This window comes from Periplaneta americana, chromosome 9 (genome assembly GCF_040183065.1).
Source record: "Periplaneta americana isolate PAMFEO1 chromosome 9, P.americana_PAMFEO1_priV1, whole genome shotgun sequence".
NCBI lineage: Eukaryota > Metazoa > Arthropoda > Insecta > Blattodea > Blattidae > Periplaneta > Periplaneta americana.
In genome coordinates, this window is record NC_091125.1 from 95,964,102 (window position 1) to 95,988,850 (window position 24,749).

At 37.9% G+C, this 24,749-nt stretch overlaps 1 protein-coding gene across 6 annotated transcripts in view; it reads left to right on the forward strand.

The window, feature by feature from the left end:
• Nucleotides 1-24,749, forward strand: part of LOC138706305 (atypical protein kinase C-like) — a 789,643-nt gene that overhangs the window by 73,203 nt on the left and 691,691 nt on the right. The window contains exon 1 of one of the 6 annotated variants that reach the window (XM_069835432.1): nt 17,024-17,151. The exons of the other annotated variants lie outside the window; for them this stretch is intronic. The gene's annotated coding sequence lies outside the window, so the exon portion shown is untranslated. Of the gene's footprint in view, nt 1-17,023; nt 17,152-24,749 lie in introns of those variants that run through there. 6 annotated transcript variants of the gene reach the window in all.

The window sequence follows — 24,749 nt, forward strand, 5'->3', positions numbered from 1 at the left end:
AGAAAAAATCAAATGATTGATAATATTAAGATATGGATCATATTATAGACGACATTAAGATGTATGGATCATATAAGGAGACAAAGAGGAAGGCAGAAAATAGAAAAAAATTGGAGAAAGGTGGGTTTGCAGTGAAAAACTTGCCCTTGGGCAGCACACTATGAATGAATGAATGAATTATAAAATGTTTTAATTTTATCCGAAGGTAATGGTAAACTCGCGTGATATTCAATTATTCTATTTCGCGAATAGAATAATAAATGGATAGTAAAAGAAGTTAACATATTAATATTAAAGTCGGCCTGGTAGCGTAGTCGGTATAGCACTGGTCTTCAGTGCTCGAGGTTCCGGTTCGATTCCGGCCCAGATGGCATTTATGTGTGCTTAAATGCAATGGGCTCATGTCTGTAGAGTTACTGGCATGCAAAAGAACTCGTGCGGGGCAAAATTCTGGCACACCGGCGACGCTGATATAACCTCTGCAGTTGCGAGCGGCGTTAAATAAACCATAATTTATTAATTAATATTAAATAACATAACTATTCTCATTGAACTCCATGTTGGCCTCCTTATATATGACATTAGCTGTAGAAATTATGTTGAACGAAATAGAATTTTATTAGACAAATATATGAGGTTGTAACATTTTATTCTGAACCATGGTACTTTTATGCATTGATAATATCTGCAGTGCTCGGGAAAAATGACATAAGTCAGTTTCCACAAACTTTTTTTGATAATTTATTGACAACTTACACTGGTTTATGTCGATTTGATTTTTTTCTGTATGAATTATTGTAATGGGAGGAATACTTATGTATTTTTTCCAAGCGAGCAGATGTTCCGTAAGTTGTCAATAAATTGTTAAAAAAGGTTTGTGAAAACTGACTTGTGTCACTTTTCCCAAGCACTGCAGATATATAAACAGTGTTTTTAGTGCTTGATATTTCTTCAATACTGTAATATCTTTCAACATACAATTCTGAACACTGAGTTCAGGCTATTTCAGTATTTTTTTTGTGTTTGTTGGTGTGAAATTATTAATATCAACATGTCCTCTGTGATGTGATGAGGGATTGTGATCGATACTGCAAGAGATTTACATGCATAATGGAATATAATTCGAGGAATTTTGAGACAGATAAAGTGAAATTAGTTGCAATTCCTTGTTTTATTTTCGTCAGGAACAATAGCAGGAATAAAAATTCTATTTGGTTCAGTAATACGTGTAATTATGTACATTTGTTTGTCTTGTAGTCACTGAGACAATATAAATGTAATTAATGCTCGTGGGTCTTAGTTCGAACTTAGGATTAAGATTCAAATTAGATTTACTTTAAATGTTATTTTAAGTGATCATGCTTAATTTAATTTAGGATGCTTCTTGTTATTATTATTATTATTATTATTATTATTATTATTATTATTTTTATATTAGTTGTGTTTATTATTAATTGTCATTATTGAGTGTAATTAGTTACCACTGCCACCGGATATATACCCATTTGCAGTGAATTGAACAATGATTGAAACTTAAAATTTGACTTGCAAAAATGATGCTTAACAAATAAATAAAACACTAATCAACAACAAAACTTAGAAGCGCGTTTTAAATTGTCTTCTCTGTTAAACTCTCAACATTTTTAAGTATCTACGTTTTCATAATCAGGCCATTAAGCAATAGAGCCCGCTTATTTGCTTCTGTAGGATTTGTGCAGGGTAGAATTATGAGACACAGCTCTGATTGCTTTCTTGTCTTGCATTTTTTCTTCTTATAAGTCGTATTTTTTTTTCTGACAACATTACGAATAATAACCCGGCTTCGTCAACATTGAAGATCTCGTCAAGACTGTATTTTTTTTCAAGATTTCTTTCACTTTATTTGCTCGCCAGGAATGAGAAACAGTAATAAGAAGAGACTTTTCTTCCCCAGCGTCACTTTAAAGACGATGTCACGACTTTTCTTGAATCTTTGTAGCCAGGTATTACTTGGTTTAAAATTTGGACTCGCTAGGCAAGTGGCGAAATGAAGAGTTTTTCGTCGTATCATAAGATCTGTGTAGGAATTTCGTTCGGTCTCTACAAGGAAAGAAACACTCCCGTAAACGATGGAGCTAGGAAATGCTTATTATAATAGAACGTAATTTTATAACCTGTAACAATAGTCATTTAACATAAAAAGATAGAAAATACATCGGGAATTTGAAAGATTATAACATTATCCGGGTTTATGTTGTATCGGTGTAATATAAGGTTTGACTGTATTTTATTGGACAAATACATCCAAACGTAATTTGACTTGCGAATGATTAAGTGTATTGCCAGTGAAAATTATTTCGGAAATGCTCTACTATTGATTATCCACATACCGATTTGGTTTGAAGATCTTCACAAGGAAACAAATATTGTTGGATTTAAAATGAAAGAGCATCTTACTTAGATAATAATAATTTTTAGTAAAAGTAGACCTCCAATTTTACAAGTGAAAATAGTTCTTATTGATCTTGTGGTTACTATGCTAGCCGTTGGATCCAAAGTTTTCGGGTTGAAACCCAGCCGTAAAGATGGATTTTAAAGGGCGATGAAATTCTTGGCACGATTTCTTCCGGCCGGGAAGGGAATAAAGATGCTGTTGCTACGTCGTGGGTGTACGGCACATGTGAAAAGCCTGTTGTTGATAGAGGGCTCCAAGAAAAATTTGTCGGCCATTTTGAATTTCGACGCTGAATAATCTCTGCAGTTGAAAGCGCTGTTAAAAATATTACTTCTGCTGCTACTATTACTTAAGTCCAACTGCTATTTGAATGTTCGTAAGATTTTTGTAGTAGCGTTGTGCATAATAGGGGCTATGCTCGGCTCAAGTTTGTCGAATATGGCGAAGTTCGATATTCACCGATGATTGCTGTGCAGAAGGAAGCCTGTCGCGTTTGTTCCACCTTGTTATAAAAATATTCGCACTTCAGTTGTCCCTTTCACGGATTATTTGTACGATTTTATTTGTTGGGAAGATCAGTAAGACAAGTACTTAAAATAACTAAGTAAAATATGTTAGTAACGTTGTGCAATTTAGATTTTACTGCTTATTTAACATTCTTTAGCAAGTAAATAAGCTTTATCTGGCTTTGAAATGTAAACACCATTTATGATCCCAATATTACCGAAGCGTATTCCTCATTTGATTTCTAAGTGCACTTTGCTCTCTTGGAAAATTGTCACATTGACATTGAAAAGTAAGTTCAGTTTACAAATGTAGTGTCAGTCGAGTGCGTTCCATTACAGTACATCGTAGTGCCGTGAGGATGTCTCAGCACATGCAATTGAGGCTTAGAGGAGAGGTAGAGCTCCTATTCTGTCTGGATTTCGTTACTAGAAGAAGGTGATGGCAGCACTACGTCCCGACCATTCTATACCCCCGGGAAACAACCAGCACTCCAATTTATATTACAGTATATATTTCGTCCCATAATGTCCGACAGGAGAAGTAGACATTGCCGACAGAGGAGGAGAGAAGTATAATTGCTATTCACCCAATGGCAGAGGTCTCATTCCACGCTTGCCTTGTAGTTGGGCGGGGGTAGAACCTTTCAGTCCGCCCAACTTCAAGTCTAGCGTAAAATGAAACGTTTGCCATTGGTTCAATAGCAATAATTACACTTTTCTCCTCCACTGCCGGCAATGTTTACATCTCCTGTTAGATATTATGGAACGAAGCATAGAGTTGTTCTAAAAGTTACACGGGATGAAGAATCCCTCCTCAAACTTTATTATTAATATAATTCTTGCTTTTTGAAATGAATTACGTACGCCTTATCTTCTTAAACCATGCAGTGTATAAATGAAGTCGTCTTACATTTTATAAATAGTCCTCGCTTGTTTAGGGATTGCATGCTCGGCGATAAATTTTAAAATCCTTAGCATGACTTAGGAGAAAAGTAAAGCTGAGAGACGCTTTCTGTTTGTGGTCCTCGTGGAACTTCGACGGTGACTTCGTGTTATTACAGCGTCGCAAATATACCTACAGTGTGTTAAAACATTCAATATTTTGAGAAGTGGTAGTACCTATTTATTAAAACAAGAAAACAAAGCCTAAATCCGTGTCCTGCGCGAGATGCAGGGGCGAGCGGCGGCGTCTTCTCTTCTTTTTTAAACAAAAAATGCACTTAGACTATCAAGTAACAAGAAATCCCTTGCCCTCTTGTTCGCCATGATTGACAAAGATTTGGCTAAACATATGACGATTTCGTCGCTGTTGCCCACGTTCGCAAGGCGAAGCAGCTTGTTGCTTGAAGTTGTCACACGCCGCCGCTCGCCCTGCATCCTACGCAGGACACAGCCTAATAAAAAAGGATCCTAAAATTAATATCTTCCGAGATATGAATCGTGTACAGTGAATGAATGAATGAATGAATGAATGAATGAATGAATGAATGAAGCCACTGTGTCCCATGAAGGGCTAGGGCCTCCTATAGGAGGGAGAAAAAACCGGACCGACCCTTGTAACTGATTTCAGAGCCTTGTTCACTCCAGAGCACGATAGACTGGTAACTAAGACTTTCGTGGTTCGAATCCTGTCTGGGAAAGAAACTTTTTTTGTTCCGTATTCCAATTTATTCCCAATACTTTTCGATTGCTGGTAAAATTCATGTTATGGGAATAATAAGTTAATTAAGTAGTAAAATATCGCTGCAATCGAAAAGTATTGGGAATAAATTTGAATAAGGAACAAAAAAAAGTTTCCTTCCCAGGCAGGATTCAAACCACGAAAGTCTTAGGGTGCTATTCATAGACATTTCGTTAGACCGTGCTACGAGCGTGCTAAACTAGCCCCGGCTATCGACTGATTACTTGTACAGGATTCATATCATATCATGTCGCTAACACTGGTTTATGAATACCAAAAACTTTAGTTCACTGATCATCTACCGGAAGCCTGCGCTAAGAATGTCTATGAATATGGCCCTTCGTTACCAGTCTATCGTGCTCTGAAATCAGCTACAAGGATTGGTCCGGTTTTTTGCCACTACTGTACATCGTAGGAGATACTCAATGTGAGTTCCATTCATTGTAACTCATCCCTCTGCTCTACGTCTTAGGAACTAACGTCGCTATCCTTTTGTTTACTGCATTTCCGATATAATAGGCTTACAATACCAACTTCACAGCCATTTTTTCTTACAAAATTTAATTTTAGAGCCCATGTTATTAGACTTTTTCCCTTGTTTCGATGGCTACTACTCAGAATATTAAATTTTTTTCCTTTTAATGGAAATAAACGTTGACCATCTTCTATGATGTTGAACAAGTAAATGGTACTTATATTTCGGAAGATACTAATTTTAGGATCCATATTTATTATTCTTCTTTCTTATTTTGATCAATATTGACACCTCTCAGAATATTGAATGTTTCTTTTCTAAATAGAAATAACATTGATGATGATGAACAAGTATAGATCATTCGTTATCTCGTGAAACCAAATGCTTGCTTGCGTCGTAGCATATAGTAAGCACCTTATAGTGGGGGTAAGTGAGTTCGCTTGCTACTAGTAGAAGCATAGGGAGGGAGGGAAGCTTCTCAGTCCACTTTCTTCTCCTCTGCGCGCAGGTAGGTTTCACGAGATGCCGAATGGCCACCATATCTCGGAAGATGTTAATTTTAGGATCCATATTTATTATACTTTGTTTTCTTGTTTTGATGAATACCACAACCTCTCAAGATATTGAATGTTGTCTTTTTATCACCCTGCAGGTTGGAATTGTAGTTGAGGATGATGAATAACAGAGTTGAATTTTAACGTGGGCAGCAAATGTCTGGTAAATTTTGACCAAAACCCACTGATTTAAGGACAACTTTTAGGTACTATAAATAGATACTGGTATCTGCACTTCGCTTATATTTCGAAGAAAGCTATGCTACTGTTTCAATCGCTCTTCAGTTCTCTTGTCTTCGGCGGGGTTTGAACACACGTACCCCGGATGTGATGGCAGATATGGTACCCATTGGACTATCGAAGTTATCTATACGCAGTATCGATGTCTTTTTAATTCATTCTTCCCAGAATGTACCAATCGAAAACAGGGACTGTAAACTCTTGCTCCATGAAGTGTGAGTTAAAAAGAAATATAAAAAGCGGACTGTCCCATACACGTTTCAAATGAATTATTAATTAGAGTTCATAAAACATGTAGGTAGCCTATATATCCTACTGTAAGAACGGATGCCTAGATGCCAGGAACGGAATGGGAGACCTGTGCGTGGTATCAAATATTAATCCAAGTCGTCTTACGGCTCGATCCATCTTGCGTAGGACCCGCCAGGTGACGCGCGTGTCGCTGTAAGATCTCGTTAAGATCTGTGTCAGCTGTAATGGCAGAGCGGCTCTCACGTCGGATAATGTCAGGAATTGACAAGAACGACGTAAGGGACTTCACTGTTGCTCGATTCACCTGTAATTTACACTAGAAAAAAGTCATTGCTTTATTCTTAGTATGATTTCGTATCCTAGTAATAGACTATGTATACAGTTTATTGGTACTGTGTATAATATAAAAGGACTGTAGATTTCAAGGTTTAGTTCTTACTAGTAGAATCTCACCGTGTAATTTGCAAAATACAAACATATATTTTTGGTACCTGCACTGCGCGTGGTCCTTCGTAACGATTCATGTGTGCTGGGGACTGTAAAAACTCAGACGAAAATCGCAACGGAATTTTGGAAAGATTATGTAGGTAATGTCTCTGAAGAGTATTTTTTTCTATTTATAGGAATTACATAATTTATCACTTCATTCGACACAGTATAATAATCACGATCGATAGACGTGGTTCAGTGGTGAAACTCTAGTCTCACATTCGAAAGTTCTTATGTTAAAATCCCGAGGTTGGTCAATTTGATGTTTTTTTTTCTGGGTCATAAATAATTTAGTAATGTAGTTATTGTATGTAGATGACAAATACCGTATTGGTTCCACTGTAACAAAGGTATAAATACTGATTCACAATACCTTAATCTATAGTTGTTCACTGTGGGCTGGTACATGGCAGCAATATGGAAACCCAGTGAACAATGTATCATTCCCAACAGGGAATCCGATATGAACTCACAGTTAAAGCTACTATAAATGTTAATAAAATAATCACCGATAATATCTTTTAATGTGATTTTTAGTTAACCTCCTTTTTGGGTTGTTGATTTATAATAATTAATACTTTTTGTGCATAATTATTTTTTCATGTAGGCCATATTATTCTGAACTAAATTGATTTGTAGATAATATGAACGAAATCTTTCATATAGTTCAGGAAAAACTCACGTTTACAAACTTCATGGTGTACTGTATGTTTGATCAACAGTTCCAAGACTGCTTGGAACCTCATACGCGACACCAATAAGACATCACTCATGAGGGAACTAAGCCAGGATATAATGGCCAGTTCCTTTCACCTTCCATTGTATGCATCGTTGACTAGTAACATATTTTACATATTCAGACTTACAACAGCTTTTCCAGTGCCATTGATACTCAAAAGGTATACAATTCTGGAAGTTGTTCTTTTCTTCGCAGCATCATAGTAATAATCTCCTTTTACTTAGCATAATGAAGAAATTGAAATTGCAAATAAAGTACCACGCATAGCACTGTTAATAATATACAGTAGAGGATAGAGCATCGATTATCCGAATATCGATCAACCGAAACATCGGTTAACCGAAAGCGTTCCAGTCTGCAAATTCAAATTTGGGCGCACGCCATGTAGAAGTTCCGCTAGCGTTGTTTGCGAGATTTAGCAGCAGAAAAAAAAGTCTCAGCTAAAAAAAAAGAAAGAAAGAAAAAGAAAAAAGGACTCCTTTTCCTAAACTGTAGGCCTACTTTAATGGCCACTTTGAACTTGTCAAACTAGGCTAGTCAGTTCTTGTATTATTTGTAAGACGTGCGATACAAAAATATATATGTACAGTTTTGTGTTTAATATCAGTGTTTCTTTGTTTCATACTGCTCCTATGACACCGGTACAATTGTTTTCGTAAATGATCGGTTATCCGAAGTATCAGTTATCCGAACACCTCCCGTCCCCAATTGTTTCGGATAATCGATGCTCTAGTTTAAATATGAATGCAAAGGTTTTTCCTTTACACACCATGAAGGCGCATGGGGAGCCTGAAAGTATAGTAAAGGTCTATGTTTTCATGATCTCGGCAAAAGAGTGAGGTGGTGTTGTCGGCACCATGCTCCAAGGCCGACCAGCCTCAGCAGAAGTGAACGATCATCAAGTAGTGCAGGAATATCGTGTGTTTTGTACGATGATCCCCTCGGCCGTTGTAGTTGGTTCGCGGATGCAGATTTCTCTACTTACTGTAGCTCCCCAAATTCATTATGGTGCTGATGGCATCGGTACCATACATTGGCCGAAAATTTCGCAAGGAATCGAACCAGCACGCTTTCATAATGCGAGTCTAGGCATGATGTTTTAGACCAGGACGCTCGGGCTATTAAAGCAAAGGTAAAGGTAATTGTGTTATACATCCCAAAATAATATGTTTATAATGACTTATAAAAATGGCGCTAGAAGAGTTGTTGTGTATATCAGTAACCAGTTACCGCGTTTTCTTCACATATACAGGGAGTGCATAAGTATGTGTATAGTAATACAATATCGTTTTATTAAGTCCAAATGAGGATTACATTCCACTTGTAGTTACAATCAGTATTATCAATCGACATCAATTTAACTACCTGGTCGATTGATCAATTATCCTCATATTTGTACTTAATAAAATCATATTGTATTACTACACCTACTTATGTACAAGCTTGTACACCTTGACTTCTTTGTTTACTCTATTTAATTTTGAATGAATAGATTAGAACTTTCAGTTAATTTTGAGGCTATTTATTATCTTAACTTATATCCTAGGAGCCATAAAGACCTATTATTGAAGGCGATGTTAGCTCTGCATAAGAAGACTAACTCTTGCACTTGAGCTTGTTTTCAGCACTGGTCGCTCGACGAACATTGCCAGTGATTGTCGCTGGATTACAATATTGTTTTGTTTACAACTATGGACGCTGACACTGTTCGCTAACTTCCGTGATCATTGCTCTAGATTGATTCTGAAGAAGTGTGTCGGACTAAAGTAGGTCATATTAGAATAAGGCTCTAAAATGGTCATTTAACACTTCGGAATTAACATCTGTTCGTCAATCATGACCTGAATGAATAGCAAAACAGGAAATGTTTCGTAATTTTAAAAAAGGAAATGAAATGTTAATTGAACAAGTCTACAGTCAGATTACAATACCATCCATTAAATGAGTCTACGGAAAACAAAGCATCATTAGACAGACGTTTATGTGTTAACAAGTTGCTCCAAAGTGTAGTAATGATTTTCATGTATTTATTTACCAAAATATTTAAAACTGTTCATTATGAAATATTTAAATAGGTAGAGATATCATTGTATATAGAGGACATGAAGGTAGAGCCATGCTTTCATGACATAGGTGTTAAAATCAGGTGGTATGCTCGATTCCACGTCCAGATCGCCTTTTACCCCCGGAAAGACTTGGTAGGCCTGTTCAATTTGAAGAGAGACTGAGTAGGCCCCATCGCCGTTCTGAAAGTTTTGGTGACGAAAAAAAATCCTACCACTAGGCTACCCGAAATTGAACCCGAAACTTTCCAGCCCATAGCCAGCTACTTTACCAACTGAGTTACTCTGCTACCAAATATACTGTATTAATAACACACGTTTTATTTCTGAATTCTGTGAGAGTTGATGTTTGTTTCTATTAGGGAAGTTTCTTTCACTGTCATAAATGAAAGTCATGCTTGCATATGAAATAGAAAATCGATTAACGTTGATCACCGGAATAAAGAAAGCATACTAAAACGCAGATCATTGACGGTGATGCCAGCGTTGTGATCCAGCGATCATTATCGCTAACCAATAGAAGCTTGTAAAGTTCTTCGTATCCAGCAAAACATAGCCCATAAAATTAAATAAACACAGATTTCCCGTGTTTAGTGTTAACAGAATTTCGTATCCTAAGGACTAGATGTAGTCAATTAGCTTACGCGACAATAGACTGATTCACAGAGCGAGAGGCATGGATTGCCAAACGCCCTGTAGCGTCTTGGGTCCGTGGACCGTGTTACTGGATTATTCCGGCAGACCTGTCTCCTGGAATCCCGCTTCCGTGAGCCCAAGTTGGACCCTGTAATTAGAAATCGTCCGGGCTATTGATTAGGGGTGACCCTATTTCGCCGAGGAAATGAACAGCTCTGTTCATGGACTGTGGTCTCATCCGTGCGAACATAGTTTGCTGATTTAGCATTCACTGCCATCTGTTGACTTGCTGATTCAACTGTAGCTTGGTCGTGTTGTGTTTGCGCAGAGAAGACCAGTCAACTTTTGTTTAGACGCTTGTTTGAGGTATTCACCTGTTATCGTTGAATTCTGTCTTTTCATAATTTAAAAATACCAGTCAGAATTACGCCGGATTTCTGTCTATGGAAACACAATAAATCACATGGGCAGTGTACCAGACGAAGTTTTAAGTATAAGATTCTCATATCAAGCGCATGCATCGTGATTTGAGCGTCGGTCTTTGACATGGAACATCGATGTGGTAGTCATTCATTTGACCATGTGCTCGAAGTGCTTTTACTTAAAACATTACCGGATAGCTGAAAAGATACGTAACGACAGAGACACACAGACGAAGGTTACAAGGCATAGGGAAGCATACACAGAGAAAGATACACAAACGAACATACAGAGAATCAAATGCAGGAACAGACATATACAGTCTCCGACAGGACACAGAGAAGCAGATACGGCCAAAATCGAAGAGGACACAGACGCAGAGAAGATAGAAACATGCGAATAGGAATTAGATGCAGATGCATAGGTGATTACAGATAGATGAAACTCGGACAAGTGCAGGCAGAGGATAACGGACAGATACAGAGAAGACATGGTCAGATACAGAGGAAACACGGACAGATGCAGACATAGGAAACACTGACAGATGCAGACATAGGAAACACGGACAGATGCAGACATAGGAAACACTGACAGATGCAGACATAGGAAACACTGACAGATGCAGACATAGGAAACACTGACAGATGCAGACATAGGAAATAGGAAACACGGACAGTTGCAGACATAGGAAACACGGACAGATGCAGACATAGGAAACACTGACAGATGCAGACATAGGAAATAGGAAACACGGACAGTTGCAGATATAGGAAACACGGACAGATGCAGACATAGGAAACATGGACAGTTGCAGACATAGGAAACACGGACAGATGGAGACGTAGGAAACACGGACATTTGCAGACAGAGGAGAACGGACAGATACAGACAGAATAAACACGGACAGATGCAGGCAGAAGATTACGGACGGATGGAGAGGAGAATGGGCATATGTAGGCAGAGGGAACGGACAAATATAGACAAAAGGAACGGCAGATATAGAGAAGATATACAGACGGGATACTGACAGATGTAGGCTAGACATAGGGAACGGACAAATGCAGCAGAGAATAATGGACAGATGTAGACAGAAGAGACACGCACAGATGGTAAGGAGACGCAGACAGGATATGGATGTACAAACAGTACACACACAGATGTAGACAGAAAATATATGGACAGATGGAAACGGAGGAAATGGGCAGATGCAGATTGAGACCCGAAGAGGTAGTAAGAAGATGCAGACAGTCATGTACAGACGATATATACAAACAGAAGAGATGCGGTTCGTCACAAACAGGCAAGAATAAATGCAGATAAAGTAGACACGACAGATGGACAGAAGACGTAAACATGTACAGAATAAACATAGAGGTATACTATGATTGTCGCAAACAGAAGAGAGGTACACAAACGGAAACACAGGCGGTCAACATAAAGGGCCTCTAACAGAAGATACAGATAGGAAAGACAGACACAGAATAGAATAGCTGTATACTACAGATAAAAACTAGTGGGAGGGGAGAGAGATGCTAAAACGGTGAAGACGAACATGCTGACAGTCACGGAAACAGAAGAGATACACAGAAACAGACTGAGATTAGAGGCATGTGAGACGGAGGTAGGGAAAGTATAAGGACAAAATACGAGAAGAAAGACGCACAAAAGTGAACCAGAAGCAGAGAGATAGAAGAGTAATGGCGCCGCCACGCGCAGAGATTGGGAAGCAGTGAGTCTCACTACTTTTTCGCGTCTGAAAATCTGACAATTAGTAGCTTTCTGTCTTACTCTGATTTCCCTCGGGCCTCACCTTTCTCTGCTTCAGAGAACGTTTTAATTAAATCGGCTTTCACTTCTCATCACCTGCAGCGAAATAAGTGAAGTCCGGGTCATGACACGCTCGTGTTGCCGTGAAGGTCATAGGCAAACTGCGCTTGCTGCTGTCTTTACCACACTGTGTACCTATATCACATGACGGGATTTTTGTCTTGGAATAAACAGGGTAATGTTTTACTTAACGACCATTTTGAATATCGGTGCTGTTATGATAAGGAACTTTTGAAATTATGATATAGCTCGCGCAAGGAACGATTACCGAAAAATAGTGGGGGCGGTACTATCTGTTTTGACCTGTGTATGTAGGCAAGCCGAGAGGGCGAGAGGTGCGGGCCGATGGACGTACTGTCTCTTTCAAGAAGATGAATAGATGGGGACATCGCCTGTGGAAATGAAGAGAAAAATTCGAAGCGAATTAAACGCGCAACATTATGTTTACGAATAAAATAATGATACTCTGCGAGGAGAACGTTCCATCACTACATAATAAAATAAACGCACTTGGAACAAGACACGTATTCACATGCAGTGGAACTGAATAAAACAGTAATGTAACTATCACAACGCAAGACTGATTCTATCGATGTCGTTTCTCTTCCGGCTCTACTCTTGAATATCATTCAAGTTATCTCGTGACCTTTCCTGTCGCCCGCTCTTCCTTGTCGAATTGTTTCGTTCGCATTCCTGTCGTCGGCAATCTCTGCTTACGAGACCTATAGAAGAACAGGAAGAACCAGCCTCGCATCTGTGTCGAAAAGGAATTGTAGGCCACAGGCGTAGCTGAGACGGTAGCGCGTTTGCCTACTAATCTGGAAGTGCGCCCGGGCGTGGGTTGGGCCGATTACATGATTGTCCCCCCCCCCCCAGATTTTACCATACTGTAAGACGAATGTCAAGTGATAAGGAAAATCTTCGGCCTGATCTCGCCAAATACCATCTAGCTATCACCAATTCCATCCCCCCAAAAAGAAAGAAAACGAATTGTAACAATGTGGCAGAAATCGAGCTCTCGCAGGTTTTCTGGCAAACTGTCAGCTAATTGACCTACTACTATGCAGTGGCGAATAATTTGATTATTCCTTATTGACCTAGGTATCCAAGTGTGTCAGAGAAATGCACCGAAACTTTAGACCATTTTCCGTTTTTGACGTTGCCAGCCGGACATTGTGGATGATGATGATGGTGATGATATAATAATAATAATAATAATAATAATAATAATAATAATAATAATAATAATAGTAATGATGGCTTTATTTAACCTGGCAGAGTTAAGGCCTTAAGGCCTTATCTTACACTCAACCAGGATTTGCTTACAACAGGACATTGGTAGATACAGACGGAGAAATGGTAAAATGCTAGTATGGAAATTGGTAGTACTCCATATACAAAACAGCGTCATTTTTCATTAACAATTTCACTTGAAGTTTTTGGGATTTGAAACTGGGTCTGTGATCTAGAAACCCGACTGTATAGTTTTTCGACTGCATACATACATAAATTAACTGAGTAGTTCATTGTAGTATGATTACAGTCTAGTATATACAGTCACGAAGCTCAATATGTAATAAATATGCATTCACAGATAGTTGCTAACCACTAGAATCGCTACTATCGCCTCATTACAGACAATGCGAAATAGTACCTGCAGGGTCTATTGTTCCTAGCAACCTCATAAACTCGAGCTTCGTGACTGTATATGCTAGACTGTGGTGTGATACTGGTTAGAGATGGAGGATGAAAGAAATTCACGCGCACGTCAGCCATTTATAACTAGCAGTAGTTGTGAAATAACTATCATATTTTAACCAAAGGGAACCAATGTTTAATCCTTAGCAGACAACAAAAAATAAAATATTAGTGCCTGCACAATAAGTCAGTAGGTTACAGAGTATTCAGGGCTAAAAAGTAGCTGTAACATAGCTGTCAACTTTGCACAGGAGTTCGATTGCGAGTAGGAGAAATGTAGAAATGTCTGAGCGGGTACAGTAAACCAATAGGTTACAGTGTATCCGAGATTGAAAAGCGGACGGGTTTTCGTGGATCGGGGTTCCGTTCGTGCAGTGCAGTAAATTAGAAGAAAATTCTGTGGACAGAGCAGGTGGACAGAGAAATGGCGCGTCAGATATCACGTTTTTGTATAAAGGTTGCTGGGAAAGTATATTCTAATGAAAGTATTATGATTGCATTTTCTTTATATGTAAGAAGCCTTTAAATGGGTTCGTGAACATAAAATGGTGCTAGTACTGTCCTTTAATTCCGAATGCTTACACTGGAGAAATTGTCAGAATCTTCTCAGTTTGAATCTCTCGGAGAGATCAGGGATGGACTTGGGTCATCTCTAATTTCCCAACAATGGTTTATGCAGATGAAGTCTCGTCGGGTGTATTCACAAAGTTTTATATCGAGCTTCACTTGTCTGGATTAATATCCAACTTAAAACCTGATAACAATTAATTTCCACTCTTCCTTCTGCTTCTCGAGGAGACGGAAATTAAAAAGGACTTGTGAATAATTTAATGTGGCGGGCTGCAGCACGCGGGCCCGCCTCTGCTCTCTGTTATGCAAAACAGTTCTCCATCTCACCCCATCCGCATTCGCACAGAGGCCTACCCTTTGGTAATTGGAAGAAATGACTTCTTTGTTCATCGCCGCTCTCACACAAGCTAATAACAAGGCAGCAAACGCAATATTTCAGGTCTGTTCTACTTGGATTTTACTTTTGTTTATACATTAAAATTTTTCTGTGCTTTTAATAAATCAAGACATTGACTTCTGCAGTATACCACCACAACCATCACTGTCTACGTCTTCATCAGTTGTTTCTTCTTTGTCGTCATCGTCATGTTCTTATTATTCATCATCATCGTTACCATCATCATCATCATCATCGTCGTCGTCGTCTTCTCCATTACCTTTTTTATCTTATTCTTGATCATTACAGCCATTATATCTCTCTCTCTCTTCATCACTATAATCTTCTACATAATCTCCTAAGTAAAAGTCCATCCTTTATTTTCTCTTCATGAACTTAGCCTTCTTGTTCGCCATTACTTTCATCTTTCTCTTTTTCTCCATCGTTAGTATAATCATTCACTTCTTTTCCCTTTATCGTCATCGTCATTATCAACTTATTAGGGTGTTCATCTTCATTTAATGTTCTTTATCGTTACTGTCGTTATCTTCATCATGACCTTTATCATCACAATCATTATTGCTTTCCTTTTTTCATCATGTTCATCGTTTAGTAGATATTATGGCAACCTTAAATTTTTCGTCCACGCCTGTGGAGTAACGGTTAGCACGTCTAGCCGCGAAACCAGGTGGCCCGGGTTCCATTCCCGGTCGGGGTAAGTTACCTAGTTGAGGTTATTTCCGGGCTGTTTCCTCAACCCAATATGAGCAAATGCTGGGTAACTTTCGGTGTTGGACCCTGGACTCATTTCACCGGCATTATCACCTTCATCTCATTCAGACGCTAAATAACCTAAGCTGTTGATAAAGCGTCGTAAAATAACCTACTAAAATAAAATAAAACCTTACATTTTTCTCTTTAGAATTTTCCAATATACTTTGAAAGCACTCTATATACAGAGAATACCAAAATACCAAACTTGATAGCGTAAACTAAAACTGTTGAAAGTACACGATAACAGAAAGAAAAATGACTCCGTAAACGAGCCGTAGGCTGTGTAGTTGCGAATGTATGGTTACGAGCCGCCACTGATTGATTTCATTGTTAGTACAAATGGAAACATCGTGAATTTTTCACTTCGTACACTAGGTAATAATAATAATAATAATAATAATAATAATAATAATAATAATCGAAGCCACCGGCGTGGCTCAGTCGGTTAAGGCGCTTGCCTGTCGGTCTGAAGTTGCGCTCGGGCGCGGTTTCGATTCCCGGCTGATTACCTGGTTGGGTTTTTTCCGAGGTTTTCCCAACCGTAAGGTGAATGCCAGGTAATCTGTGGCGAATCCTCGGCCTCATCTCGCCAAATACCATCTCGCTATCACCAATCTCATCGACGCTAAATAACCTCGTAGTTGATACAGCGTAGTTAAATAACCAACTAAAAAAAATACACGATCCAGTAAATGTCTGCTTCACCATCAACGGATGACCAGTTATTTAACGACACACTGAATTGCAATAAGGGAAGTCGCTATAGATATGACCTTTGGAACCATTTAAGGAGCTCGGCCATTTTAATAAGGAATTGTTTTTCATTTAATTAAAAACAATTCCTCATTATATATTTTCAACTTATCTAAAATATTAACCTCAATATGATTTTTAAATTCGGCCATTTTAGTTTACATGCTTCACATTTACGTATTGCTATGTGCCTATGTAATAAAGCAAACTTTGTAATATCTTGGTTTCCTCACACATGTTACCAACATTATACAAGGCTAACATTTAATGTGATAATGATACACAGTAAATGTGATATTCACATATAAATCTTTGAATGTCCACCGGCGATCATACTGGACTTTGAGCTTCAACAACTATTGAGAAGCTATTTGAAATAGTTTGGCTGATTTTGAGAAGCTGTTACGAATAGTGTTGGTTATCCCTGACCTTTAAGGGAACCCTCAATAATTCGTATTTTCCGTTTAATGGGGCAGTGCTGCGGGCCCCGATTGACTAATTCATGAACCCTCCTGGTATTGAACCACGCTCGCCCGTTTCGTAACCGCCTGATTGATTAGGCTAAGATAAAACTGGAATCGATGGAAAGAGTCCGCAGTCGTCCCGCACATCGGTCGCGGCGGATGGGTGGTCTACGTGTCCAGGCGCTCCGCTGATTCTGCAGGTAAGGCGGCACCCTCATGTCCTTTTAACATTGCACTTTGTAGACAAGATAATGATAGCTTTATCCGACATTTGTGTCATATGTGCACAGAGGTTGATGAAACGTCGTTAAATATAAGCGGAGTTTTTTTTAGCGTCTAACTTCCTGCTGAAGTACATTTTCTAAATCTACTCATGTTTTCGTCCTATCCTCCCACTCTGTGCTTATTCGAATCTTGGTTGGTGCTAATGTTTTACCGCGCTGAGGAGAGTTCTCAACCGTAGGCCAACTGACTTCTCGCTGAACAACAATGCACTCCGTACACATGTTAGTGTAGTGATCACTGTATCAAACACGTCGTATGTTGCACAGAGGTTGACGAGCGTCGTTAAATAAGCTACACCGTGTCACTAAATAATTATCGGAGTTTCATGTGGTTGGTATGGCTTTACAAACGAACGTAGATGTGCGTTTTCTACATGTAATGGAAGGAGAGCTGTGCAAGTTTCGTGTCTTATCTTTGTTGTGTCACAGCGTCATATTTACAAAATGGCGGCTCCTGTGGATAAGTAATTTTCTGTATTGCAATTTGCGAAGTGCGATTCTGTAGTCTCTGTAGAGCAAGCTTTCTGACAGCAATCCAGAATTTATCCTCTATCCAACGACGACATTCGTCGATGGTATAGACAATTTGAAACGACTGGATGCATCTGTAAAGGGAAGAGTTCAGGACGTCCACGTGTGCCCAACGAAAGAATCGAGATGTCAGAGAACCTTTTGTAAGTATTTCATGGTCCTCCAACCTCACACCATGTGATTTCTTACTGTGGGGTTGGGTGAAGGACCATGTGTACCTGCCCTCATTACCTGCCGACCTGCCAGAGTTGAGAAGAATTGTTGCTGCTGCTGCTGCTGCTGTTGAGTCTTATCACTCCATACATGCTGACTATTGGCTGGATGTCTGCTGTGTGACAAATAATGCTCACGTTGAACACTTATATGGTATGGTATGGAAACTCGTAGAGTCGCTGTTTAATTCCCATATAAGATTTGTTCTTGTCTATTGCAAGCAGGAGGAATTAAAGAACTTCGAAATCCTTATTATAACCATTTAGGGACAAGCTAAGGAGAATCTTCATTGGCATATTTTCACAGTCTAGTATATACGGTCAGGAAGCTCAATATGTAGTAAATATGCATCCATAGATAGTTGCTAACCACTAGGATCGCTAATATCGCCTCATAACGGACAATGCGAAATAGTACCGGCACAGTCTGTTGTTCCTAGCAGCCTCAAAACTCAAGCTTCGTGATTGTATATGCTAGCTGTGATATTATTTTACGAGAATGATTCAAAAAGTGAAGTAATTTAACAAGAGCTCTCATGGGTCAGGGCCACAGTAGCAGATCACAGGCATATCACGCAGCCATTAGATGGCGAATATGTTGTGTCAGACTCTCGCACAAGCAGTCGTAAGATGGCTGCACACACGGAAACATAATCAAATATGGAAGTGCGTAGTGTGATCCGGTTTTTGCGTATAAAGAGCACCTCACCAGCAGAAATTCATCGTCAACTTGTTGAGGTGTATGGTGCGAAATGACATTTCTGATGGGAGGTACTGAGCCATCCTCCCTACGGCCTGGACCTGGATCCCGGTGGTTTCCATCTTTTTGGACCGTTGAAGAAGCACCTGGGTGGTATCGATTCAACATCGATATGGCCGTTCAGCAAGCAGTCATGACGTGGCTTCAGGGACTTGACGCAGATTAACGGCAACAATGCCTTGCTCTACCGTTTGAACAAGTGTTTGAACAAGCGTGACGACTATATTGAAAAGTAATGCATACCAGTGCCCTACTACTGTGTATCAGTATATTTGCCTGTGAAACAAATTTTGTCCATGAGAGCTCTTGTTACGTTACTTTTTGAAGCACCCACTTATTTTCAAAGTCCACTTACTGTACGTTTTCCTCCCAATCTATCTCTGTTCTGTAGTGATCTATACGCAGCTTAGTGTTAATGGTTCACCAAGTTCAGGGCAGTTCTCAACTATAAGTCACATAGATGATGGTTTCTCGCTGAGCAACGATGCACTTTGTAGGAAAGATAATGACAGATTTATTCAATACTTACATTGAATGTGCACAACGGTCGATGAACGTAATTTAGTATAAGCGAAGTCTTTCTTAGTATCCAATTTTCTGCTGAAGTAAATACAGAGTGAACCGTAAGCAATGTCGTTATTCTTTGAGAGATTTCCAACAAAAAAGTCCAATACAATTTTACTCGTTTTTGCTTCCCTTTAGAGGTAAAAATTGTTTTATGTGAAACATTTCATAGCGTATTTTTAGAAAGAAATTGATTGAATTTCCAATATGCGCAGTCAACTTAAGAGAGCAGTGTATTATGATAATAAATGATTGAAAGAATTTTAGTTTTGTCCTTTAAATGTGAAGAAGTTTGATTTCAACAAATGTAAATTTTCATTCTACAAATGAATTTTAAAATGTTACATTTTTGTTCAGATGAAATTTCTGTACATTTAAAGGACTAAACCAAAATTCTTTCAATCATTTATTGTAATAATACACTGCTTTCTTAAATTGTCTGAGCATATTGGGAATTCATCGATGCCTTTTCCAAAACACGCTATGAAATGTTTAATATAAAACAACTCTTATTTCGAAAAGGAAGTAAAAACGAGCAGAACTTTTTTGTTTGAAATATCTCTAAGAATAACCCTCTGGAATTAAAGACATCACTTGCGGTTCACTCTGTATAATATTCGAAACCTACTACCGTTTTCCTTCATGTCCGTCTGTCTGTGGTTTGCACTCAGGTTGCTTGGTGTTAATGGTTCACCTGTTTGAAGGCAGTTCGCATGCTTCGTTTCTCAACCTTAGACCATTTAGATGATGACTTCTCACTGAAAGGATTTATGATGTGATTGGTGGAAAACGTTTTCTCCAACTAATGTAATCTGTGGCGTGACGCGACAGCCCATGTAGGACCAAGGTCGACCAGCCGATTGGTGACCTCGCGTCCATGTGCCTCAGCAGAGGTGAGCGATCATCCAACTAGTATGGAGATACTGTGTGGTCTTTTCTCGAAGTATCTTGGATTAATCCGTCTTTATAATCTGAAGACCCAGTCATACTACGCAAAGCAGGGCCGGGCATGAGAGCGGCTCCGGTTAGCCGGCCAGAGCTGCTCTCGCTCCGCAAGGCAAGCCAGAGCAGAACGTTCACGCAGTGGCGGACTCACATTACAGCTACCTTCCCTGCATTAATATAACAAGGGCCACGGTTGTTCTAGTCATTTAGTCTGTCAGTACATAATAGTTTATAAGGATATTACATCAATCCATTGTACAGTGCAATCTTTGTAACACTCTTATTAATTTAATGAAATAAACTTCGCTCTATGCACACACACAAATCATTAGGCTTATGTACAGTTTCCCTAGAAAAGGATGAGACGATTGAATATTCCTAAGTCTCAGATGTAATACACTGCGCATGATCAGAGACCAGAGCACTGATACACAAGATAACGAATATTGAGTTACTTAAATGCAGGCTATTTGGTTTGTTACTAGCATCGTTCCGAAATTCACTTCAAATACTACAAAAAATATAATATTACGTAAATAAAAGATAAATATATACATAAATCGTGTAGTTAAATCGACAATGGACCTTCAAGACTAGATCGACGCTCCGCACAGAAAGGAAAGCTTTCGTGTCGTTTCAATAGCTCAGACGCTAAGACTTCTGCGTCTCGTGTAGAAGAGTGCGAGTTCGATTCCTAGTCTACACAACGATTTTTTTTTTGTCTAAATAACTTTGAAATAGCTCAATAACGTTGAAATACTGTAGAGTTTTATAAAGTCCTCAGATTAAGTGTTAATGATCACAGACAATACAAAATTACAAGTTATAATATTATAAACGTTAATCTAATGAATGCATTTATACATACACGCACATACAATATAAATGCATATATATTAAAAACTAACAATTAAAATGAAATTAAAAAATATTCCTAAGCCACACAGACAAACTTTTACAAAGGTTTAGAGTCCTTAGGCTATGTCATTTGTTGAGTAGTTATTACAATATTTTATTAGTAGCTTTCCCATATGTGTAAGAAATGCACTCGCACAAAACAATTTTTGTTAAAAGTGTGGCTTTGGATTATTTCATTCTCACCCCGTCAGTTGATTTTAACTATTTTATCTACGTGTTTTCAATAGTGTTTAATTTAATGTGGATTCAATTTTATTCATTTTATGATTGAATGAAAAAGCACTGTTGCAGTTATTGACTAATTACATATATTAATACTAATTATTAAATGCATTTGTTAAGTAACCAATTGCAGTATCTTTTGCAATATCTTGAATGTTTAAGTTGTCAATAATATTTCTGTACTATATACTATAAGACATTAAAAGAATTTGCAGTAGATTTGGGATCCTCTAGTTTATAATCACTGGTTTAAATGCAAAATATTTTCTTTCTTAGAATATCTATAAGTTTAACTTTAATAATATTCCGAATAGCTTTAATTGCATTATCTGAATGTTGTACTTTTCTATTCAAATGTATTCTATTTCCCTCTTTCATAATTTTTGATAAATTACACCGTGCTTCTTGTAGTATTTAAGAACATGAGGATCATTACATTGCAACTCATTACATATAGGTTCTTCTTTTTAATACATGAGATTTTTAAGTCCCTGCGTTATCTACATGTTTTTACTTTTGAATTTTTTCACAACATTGAGTGGAGAACATCCACTGAAGTGATTCTGAAATTAAATTGAAAAATACATTTACTCTTAACATCAGTAGTACCAGTATCATATACGGTTTTCCAAGATTCATTTTGTAGACATAAATGTAAATAGTCATTAGATACAGCATTTACGACCCTTTTTTAGTTTTTAAATTAATATTTTGAAATTGTTCAGTGACATTGGAAACACTTGGGATTTGTTTATCATGTTCAGACAAGCCATTGATTATAGGTTCTGTCCAGCTGTAATAAGATTACGTCGAGGATTTTGCTGACAAGCGTAAGCACGAGGTTAGATACTGCCCTACATATTCACATAGAATGTACTGATTCAGCTATTCTGTTTGTTCACATATTGTCTGCATCTGCTAACCTCTATGCGATATTGATTACATAAAATAGTTAAGTATTGTGTAAACGAGGAACTGAAATTTAAATATAAATATGACTGTGGTGAAAGATAATTAGATGAATATAGCAGCAAGGACGATTTATATACACTTGTTTATTATAGAAAAAAAAAAGAGAATTTCTATCTTAGCATGTAAACAAGTTTTGAATGTGTAAAAAAAATAAATGCGATAGGGTGAAAACTTGCACTAAAACCAGAAGTAAGTGTAAGTTAAACCACGTAAGTTGAATAATTATATGATAGAAAATTTGTTATTAAATTGTGTAAATATTGTGTATTATCATTATTTGTGAATGTATCAGTTTTAAGATTAAGTTTATGTACTTTTGAACTATTAATAAATAATATCAATATCAATAGGTTCTGTCGAATAGGAATTCAGTCTAATTTTGTGTACAGAACTTTTATCAATGGCTGTGATACTTCAGCTTGTATGCTGGTGGGAAAATGACTCTACGATTAAGGTTTCCAGTTTCAAGGAGTGAATTTAATTTACTTTTACGGAAAAGTTCCGAGAGGTAATATATGCTTATGTCACTACAGATCACAAATTCTATATGAGATTTCTAAAGTCTTTTCTTTACAAATTCAATGTTGGCTATAAATATTAATAAATAATGTAAGAAATATGAATGATTGTAGTTAGAAGTCTGATTTACATTATAAAAAGCAAGAAGTTACATTCCGCGGCAAGATTCGAACTTTCGATGTTTGGTTTTGTCGTCCAACGCATAAGCACGGACCTATTCAATGCTTATGTTAATAACCTAGAAATTAGCTGTAGCAATGTGGTGTCATAACTTGGGATTTGTTTACTTAATGTAATTAGATTTAATTTTATTAGTTTCGCAACAATAATTGGACTTCCTGTTACATCCTGTTATTTAAATATTTAATTTAGGGTTGCTCCCCTTATTTAAATTATTCTATATCACGCTAAATAGTCATTGTCTGCACTAAAGTATTATCGTCATCCCTCATTTCTCATCGTAATGGCGAACCGACGTGACATGAGACATCGAGTTATAGCTCTAGTTGAGGCTGGATATGGGGCTAGATCTGCTGGCCGTTTGGTCAGTGTTCCTGGAAGTACAGCCGCGAGGGGGTTCATCGTTACAAAATTCAGGGGAGGTCGGAAATCGCCCTATTTCTGGGCGTCCGCGGATTTCTTCATTGGAAGAGGATGCTCTCTTATTCGAATAGTTCGACTGGACCCCTTTCGGACTGCTAACGAAATAAGAGCAGCATCTAACTTTCCCGGTTCTTCACAGACTGTGATCAGCAGGTTGAGGAACCGCGGTATTAGGAGCCGGAGGGCTGCGCAAATGGAAATATTGGGGGAAGCAGAAGCTGTCAACCTCTTGCCTTCGCTACCAATCGAGTGGATTTCGATTGGAGAAATGTATGATGGTATGTGGACAAGATTTTAAGTTAACGGATCTCTTTTTGTTTTTTATGATTTTTGTTTCAGGAAGAATACTTTTAAGTTCCAAGTAAGATTTATTTATTTTTTGACGAGGTTCAGCCCACTTGTAGACGAAAACATTGGGCATAAATTATTCCATATTTTTCGACTAATTATACAGTCGAGGAACTCTGAACAAATTAATTACACCTCAATAAAAAAAGAGTTTTACCTGGGATCGAACACTAAACGTTTCGGTTATACGGTGGAACCGACACGCTACTATATGAGCTATCGAGACAAGACAATGACAGCAGCAGTCCAGAATGTAGATCCGATAGCAGGCATTTGCCATTCGGTACAGAGAAGCAATGATATTTTGTGACTCGAGCTATGTTGTGAAATCGTGGCCTTAAATGGCTGTCTTCTTCGTGATCCTTATTTTGGTCCTTGTCCTTGTTGTGGTCCTTGTAACAATTTTTGTTCTACTTGTCATGGTACTTTTCGTTATACGTCGATATCGAGTGAACCGCGCTGTAGAACTTTAACTTCCGACAACCGAGAATCGTCTCATTCTTTTTAAGGGTAACTGTACATAACTCATACGCACATACTGCAATCTCCTGACCACGGTTCTACGAGACAGGCGTATGGCTTCCATTTCCCCTACTTGCTGTGGACAGAGTTCATCTGCCAATATAATTAAACATCGCTTGATGAATTCACCTTCGTTGAATGTTTTCAATTCTTTTGCAATTTCGTGGCAAATTTTGTAGCTAATTCTTATAGCCGAGTCACTAAGTGCATTATTGTCATCCTGTTAATATAATATAATATAATATAATATAATATAATATAATATAATATAATATAATATAATATAATATAATATATTATAATATAATATAATATAATATAATATAATATAATATAATATAATATATGATATGATATGATATGATATGATATATGATATGACATGACATGACATGACA